The 7820-nt window shown below is 40.9% G+C and overlaps 1 pseudogene; it reads right to left on the bottom strand.

The window, feature by feature from the left end:
- Positions 1–6494: 6494 nt before the first annotated feature.
- On the bottom strand, positions 6495–7494 carry LOC149152869 (uncharacterized; annotated as a pseudogene).
- Between the last annotated feature and the right edge of the window lie 326 nt (positions 7495–7820).

Genomic DNA, 7820 nt, shown 5'->3' with positions numbered 1-7820 from the left:
AAGGCACTTCACTGGGTACAAGGAAGCTCTTTCAGATTTGATAGAGAAGGATACAAATTTGGAAATTATTCTTGGAGACAATGCCACCTATCCTGTGAAGGGAGTTGGGAATGTTATCCGTCAATTGAATCAAGGTAACACCGTTCATCTTCAAGAAGTACTATATGTACCTAATCTAAAGAAGAATCTAGTGTCTATCTTAGCGATGGAAGACAAAGGATTCAAGATGGCATTCATCGATGGAAAGGTACGTGTGTGGAAAAGAAATTTCAAGGAAGCATTTACTCTTGGATTAAAGGTTGACAATTTATATCAAGTTGGAGGAAGTCCACTAGAAACTATGTCTTGCGACACATCTCTTCAATCCGAACTATGGCACTGAAAGTTTGCTCATCTTCACTATAAGGCTCTACTCGATGCAGGGAAGATGGTTACAGGGATGCTCGAATTCAAAATAGAGCATGAAGGTGTATGTGAGGGATGTGCCCAGGGAAAACATACAAGGGGACCATTTCCCTCAAGTAATAGCAAGACCACAAACATTTTGCAATTGGTTCATTCTGATCTATCTGGTATGTTGCCTGTGATATCATTAGGAGGATATTTATATTATGTTGTCTTTGTGGATGACTTCTCTCGCAAAACTTGGATATATTTCTTGAGGAAGAAGAACGAAATATTCTCATGGTTCTGTGCCTTCAAAGCCTTGGTGGAAAATCAAACAGGGAAGAAGATCAAGATATTGAGAACCGATAATGGAACGGAGTATGAGTCAAATGAATTCAATGTCTATTGCAAGGAAGTTGGCATTAAGAGGGAGACTACTATTGCATATACTCCTGAGCAAAATGGTGTCGCTGAAAGGAAGACATTCCGTTATAAAAGCCACTCGTGCCATGCTTCATGATCAAGGCCTTCCAAAGTTCTTATGGGGAGAAGCTGCCAACACTGCTGTGTACATTCAAAATTGATGCCCTCATCAAGCATTGGACTCCAAAACTCCCGAAGAAGTTTTCACCGGTAAGAAACCTGATGTTTCTCATTTTAGAATTTTTGGTAGTCCCGTATACTTTCATGTCTCGAAAGAAAAGAGAAGTAAATTGGAGGCATCTGGGAAGAAAGGAACTTTTGTGGGCTACAGTGAAACTTCTAAGGCATATAGAATCTATGTGCCTGGTCAAAGAGAAGTAGAGTTGAGTCATGATGTCACCTTCGATGAGGATGCTGCCTTAAGGATGATTAGCGACCTTCCTATTCCAAGGAAGGAAAAGAAGCAGATGCAGGAAATTAGGGAGATTCACAGGATGAGTCGATGCCCGATGCTGAAGGACTAATGGATCCCATTGATTCTCCTTCTCATGAGCCCTCCTCCTCCAAAAGGAGACTTTCATGGCTTAGGGAAACTCTCGAAGATGCCGAGAGACATGTTGCACTGAGGGGGACATTTCATGAAAGTAAGAAGCCGAATAGGTACCAAGGGTATTTAATTGCTATGAGCACCATTATTTAGTCTGAACCTTGCTCATTCGAAGAAGCTGTGAAGCAACATGTATGAAAGGATGCTATGAATGAAGGGTACGAGTCAATTATGAAGAATGATGTTTGGGATGTGGTCCCGGGACCCCAGGACAAATCTGTTGTCACCTCTAAATGGCTCTACAAGATCAAGCATGGGGCTGATGGAAGTGTTGAGAAGTTCAAGGCCAGATTTGTTGCTCGAGGCTTCTCCCAAAAGGAAGGTGTATATTATGATGAGATATTTGCACCCATTGCTCGCTACACCACCATCCGTTCGATTATAGCCCTTGCTTCCTCGCAAGGATGAAATCTACACCAGATGGATGTCAAGACTGCCTTTTTGCATGGTTCACTTAAGGAGGAAGTCTTTGTGGAACAACTTGAGGAGTTTGAAGTTCAAGATTTCGAGACACATGTATGCAGGTTGAAGAAAGCCCTCTAAGGGTTGAAGCAAGCACCCCGGGCTTGGTATGAGAGGATCGATAACTATCTGATGAAGCTGAGATTCACAAGAAGTGAAGCTGATGCAAACCTTTACTTTAAGGTTGAGAATGATAGACCTTTTATCTTGGTACTCTATGTGGATGATCTCTCTCTGACAGGTGCAAACCCTCTTATTCATCAATGTAAGAGAGAGTTGGCTTTTGAATTTGATATGAAGGACCTAGGACTGATGCATTACTTCCTAGAGTTGGAGGTTTGGCAAAAGCCAGGGGAGATTTTCCTTTCTCAAGGAAAATATGTTGTGAAGCTACTTGAAAGATTTGGGATGGTGGACTACAAGTTCGTGACTACTCCGATGGAACTTAACTTCAAGAAGTTATGCGGAAATGCTGTCGGGCCTGATTTGGGAAATCCTTTTGAGTATTGTCAACTCGTAGGGGCCCTGATGTTCTTGGTGAACTCCCATCGGGACATATGTTTTGCAGTGAACACATTGAGTTAGTTTATGGTCGAGCCCCATCACGTACATTGGATTGCTGCCAAGAATCTTCTAGGGAACAATCACTTATGGACTAAGATACATTGTCGGGAATGTGAGGCTCCATGGTTACTCTGATGCAAACTGTGTTGGCAGTGTGGTGGACCGCAAAAGCACATCTAGATGTTGCTTCTCTCTAGGTTCTGCTTCGATATCATGGATGAGCAGGATGCATAAGTCGGTCGCTTTGAGCACCGCTAAGGCCAAGGTTGCACGAAGCGAGGGCGAAGCGGAAGCGTTTTTTGGAAGCGGGGACGCGGAAGCGTCATTTTCCAAAAATCTAGGAAGCGAAGCGTCCGCGGAAGCGTATGCTATATATATATATATATTATATTTTTTTGCACTTATACTCAAAACAAACATCCCAAATAGCAAATTAATTGTAGAAGACATGAAAACATGCATATTTTTGCATAAATCAAGATAGATATAACATCCATTGTACATTAATGATTAATTAGTCGAGCATCAACCATTTAGATGCATCAACCATCTAGAATCTAGATTCTTCTCCTCTTGTCTAGCCTTTGCCTCTACCTCAATTGTCTAGGGATATTAGTCAACGTTGCCCAATTTTGATCAAACTACCTAATTCAAGACTTAAAATATGGTAGAAATTCTTAACATGCTTGATCGATGATTTTGACTTGATTGAAAGGTAATTTTTTGCTAAGGGCGTGCCACGTGACAAAGGAGTTCAACAATTAACACCACCAACACTAGGGTACATATCGGGCTTGGTGCTCTTGATTAAATGCTAATCGCATACCTTCATACTTGATATAATCTAATGAAATGCCACAATCCCATTGATCCTGGATTCCTGAAAACTGTTAAGTTTGCTGAATTTTGAATAGGATATGAAATTCTATTTTCTCCATATGAAGTCCAATGAGGCTGGAACCACTCTCAAACATCTTGAGTCATTTCATGGTAATGTTAAAAATTTAAGTAAAAGGATGAAAATGAAAAATAAAGGAGAATGTCACTTTTACTTTAAGAATTTAACATTACCATGAGGGAGCATCTGCTATATTTAATTTTTTTTTTTTTTGCCATCATTTGTCACCCTAACCCAAGGTGGACCCACCCCCAACAAGCAAACTCACCTAAAATTAAAAAAAAAATTGAAAAAAAAAAACGATTTTCTAAACGATTTTCCGGAAGCTTTTCCAGAAGCGTATGGGAAGCGTACGCTTCCTCCTTCGAAGCGCCGTACGAAGCGCGCTTCGGTGCTTCGGAAGCGGTGCTTCCGTACCACGCTTCCGAATTTCGGAAGCGCACTTCCGGCCAAGCTTCCTAGGCGCTTCCGTATGGGACGCGCTTCGGGGCTTGGAACCATGGGGGGGGGTGCTTCGTGCAACATTGGTTGAGGCTGAATACATTGTTGCTAGTTTGGCCTCCTGTGAAGCTGTCTAGTTGAGGAAGCTCTTTAGTGAGCTGTTTGGACATGTGCTAGATACCACCATGATCCTCTGTGACAACCAGAGTGGGATTCGTCTTTCTGAGAATCCCATGTTTTATGATCGCTCCAAGCATATTGATATCAGGTACCATTTTATCTGGGATATGGTACAACGAGGAGCAATAAGGCTCCATCATATTGGGATTGATGAGCAAGTCACCGGTGTTCTTACGAAGCACCTCGGGAAGGTCAAATTCTTAACCTTCCATGAACGACTTGGAGTCATGGAGAGACCCTCTTATGAGGGTCTTGTATGAGATGGATAGTGAGCTTTGGGAGCTCTGGGGGCTTGGGGTACTTCTTGGAGCGATGAGCGACCATACGGTGACTCACCCTCCCCTAGTGGTGCGCTGTCTACATGGTGAATGGTTCATCTTCCGCTGTGATACCCCATGCTGGCATATGAATAGGCTGAGTGGTTCACCCTCCCTTTTGGCATATGAGCAAGATGAATGGTTCACCTTCTCTTGCCAGCACATCCTACCCATGTAGTCCGGGACTCATGGGAAGTACCTCTCATCTGGCCAATGAGTAGGGAAATGAGGATAGGGACCATAGTACTACCGATGGACGCATCATGTACTACCGTACTCCCTATGCTAGGATGTTGATATTGATCTGGGATCAATGGAAACTGACTATGGGTCAGTTAAGAGTGGTATGACACTCTCTGTTGTTGGAGACTGACTTTGGGTTAGTGGAGAATGGTATGATACATTCTCTATCATTTCTTCTTTCTTCATGGTTCAACAAAGCAGTGCAATGACAAGAATGGTATAGATTGTCAGACAGTTTGGCAGGTGATGTTCTCCCTAGTTGAGAGGGAGTGTTAAATTTGGCAACTAGGGCCAAACATCACTTTGGACAACTCTTATGAGGCAACTGATATTTTTCTTGGATTCCTCTTTTCGAGAGGTGTAGGATTGATCTAAAGATCATCCCATTCTGACATGTACAAATGAAGTTATGAATTTATTTTGATTATGGACAAATTGTCAAGGTCGGCTAGCCATCAAATTAGCCTCCTCCAACCTTCAATGTTGCATATAAATACAAGGTGACTCTTCCTCATTTTGGCATCTCATCTCATTCATCTTTCTCTCTCTCATCTTGATTGGGTACGGAGTTCCTCTCTCTCTCCACACGTGCGAAAGGAAGACTGTCTTTTCTAGCTGCTGCGTTGACCAAATTTGACCGAAATTTCAGGAGGCTGAATTTGACCAATGTTGACCCATTTGAATTCAATTTTGTGAGGGAAACTTCTGTTTGGGCAAGCCACTGTTCTGGGCGCAAAAACCGGGTCAATTTGACCCCTGCGTTGACCAATGTTGATTGCCCTAATTCAGGTTGATGCATTGACTTTTGTTGACCAGATTTCACTGATTATTTTTGGACTGTTTTGGGCTGCATTATCTTGCTGTTGGAGGCCGAGTTGACCAAGGTTGACGAGCTGTTTTGGAGGTCAATTTCATCCCTATTGACCAGTGTTGACTTTCTGGTTAGGGCTTTCTATTTTTTGCTGTTTTAACTGATCAGTGTGGGCAAGTGAATATTGTAAATTGTATTCTCTCTCTCTGCTGAACTTTTGAAGAATTATAAGAAGAATTGATCAAGGGTTCCCCACATTGGGGTTTGCCCTTGCTGGTGTCATATCTTGTGTTGGCTTGTCTTCTACTGTTATTATTTATGTTCTATCTGCATTTTACTATCATGTTGATGTGCTTGCTAAACTGGATATGATATTGGGCTAATAAAGAAATTGAAGTAAAATTGCTCTAAGCATAGAACATACCATTGTTATCCTAAAATTAACAAGGTTTCATTGGATTCAATAAAAATATTTTTCTCAACCTGGTTTGAAATAATCTGGCAGTTTTGGAAGCTTGTATTATTTCTTCTAGCTAGAGTTCCAAGGACAAGAGGAAAAACAAGTCTTGCAAGTGACAGTTTCAAGAGTACTATATTTTGACACAAGCGTAGTGTTATATCATTTGTATGATGTATAAGAGAATAGACAAATTGGGAAATTGATTTCTCAAATATTTTTCCATGATTCTGCCAAAGGGAGGCATCTTCTAAAGGAACAACATTATCAGTAAATTTTGATTGAGCTTCGGTTAATAAGTGTTCTACAAGCTTGATATCAACTCCTTTTGTCAATATCCCAACATATAATCTCTCATTTGCACCAAGGGCCTGGAGACATTTTTGGCCCTTAGAAGCAAGAGAATTTGCATCTCCAGACACTGTAACGTCTTCCAAGAGGTTTCACACAGGTCCCTTTTCAAACTCATCCATATTGTCTAAGACTGCATGCTCACCAACCATACTAGAATGTTTCACTGAAGGGGAAGAGAATTTTTTCTCTGAATGTGGCATGGTGTTGTTTCGGATTGTCACATTGGTCATTGCCTCGAACATTTTAGCAGTGTCTTCTGTTGTGAGATTAGGAGTTCCAAACAGAGAATTAACATAACTGAGGACTTACGCTTTGCCTATTATTAACATAACTGAGGACTTATGCTTTGGTTATAATCTCTCATTTGCACCAAGGGACTGGAGAGCTTTCTGGCCCTTAGAAGCTAGAGAATTTGCATCTCCAGACATTGTAACATCTTCCAAGAGGTTTCGCACAGGTCCCTTTTCAAACTCATCCGTATTGTCTAAGACTGCATGCTCACCCACCATACTAGAATGATTCACTGAAGGGGAAGATCATTTTTTCTCTGAATGTGGCATGATGTTGTTTCCGATTGTCACATTGGTCATTGCCTCGAACATTTTAGCAGCGTCTTCAGTTGTGAGAGTAGGAGTTACAAAGAGAGAAAACATAATTGAGGACTTATGCTTTACCTATTATATTTGCAGAATGACTATACTTGCAGGCATGATGAGATATGTAACCATTCAACATATCATTTAAGGCATTCACTGCTATGGATTTATAAGTATCATAATAACTTGCTTTCCTAGTGTTGCTAAAACACAAGTATTGCATGCCATTAACGTCAAATAGTCTAGGTTTTGCAGATGGAATTATGAAAGAGTTGTCCATGTAATAATTTGATTGCAAGGTTTTTGCATTGTCATTTCTCCCTAGGTTTCTTTGCAAAACATGCACATCAACATATCTGGAAGATTCAACACTTTGCATTGCGTGTATTGCTTCTGACAGCAGCTTCCTAGTTTCAAAGAGAGAAGCCTGGACTGACACATCTGTAACTGCAGCAACTTCTAATGATTTTGCGGCCTTTTGAGCTTCTTCTATTACTAACCGTGCCTGTTCAGCTGCTTCTCTTTTCATCCTTTCAATGGATGATTGATTGGCTCGAAGTTGTTTTATTCTGTCCAATTTTTGTCCTGCCAATGGGTCTTAAAAAGGAGTAGGGGACATCTTTTTGTATTTAGTCAATACTGTTGAAAATTTAGAAGTGTTTCCTGCAGTTGATTGAACACCCTTTTTTAGAGTTTGTTTCTTAACAACTTTTCTGACAGATGAGTGTGGTCTATTTCTATATACCCTTTGCATTCTGTTAATTTTAGGTATGTTCTATGCTAGAGCAATTTATTTCAATTTTCACAGCTAGCTCAATATCTTTTCTAGATTAGCAATCACATCAGCATTAAAGTAAACTGCAGATAGAACATAAATATAAATCGCAGAAGACAAGCCAAGACAAGAGGACACAAGATGTGGCGCTAGCCAGGGACAAACCCCAATGTGGGGAAACCCTTGATCAATTCTTCTTATATGTTCTTCAATAGTTCAGCAGAGAGAGATAGTACATATACATCAGAAGTCAACACTTTGACTTGACAAGATAAGAGATTAGGCATCAGAGATCTTCACCATGA

This window comes from Pinus tabuliformis, chromosome 9 (genome assembly GCF_031772625.1).
Source record: "Pinus tabuliformis cultivar Carrire ecotype Pingquan chromosome 9, CPIR1, whole genome shotgun sequence".
Lineage (NCBI taxonomy): Eukaryota > Viridiplantae > Streptophyta > Pinopsida > Pinales > Pinaceae > Pinus > Pinus tabuliformis.
The sequence above is the reverse complement of the archived record's forward strand: the minus strand, read 5'-3'. Positions and strand labels throughout refer to the sequence as shown.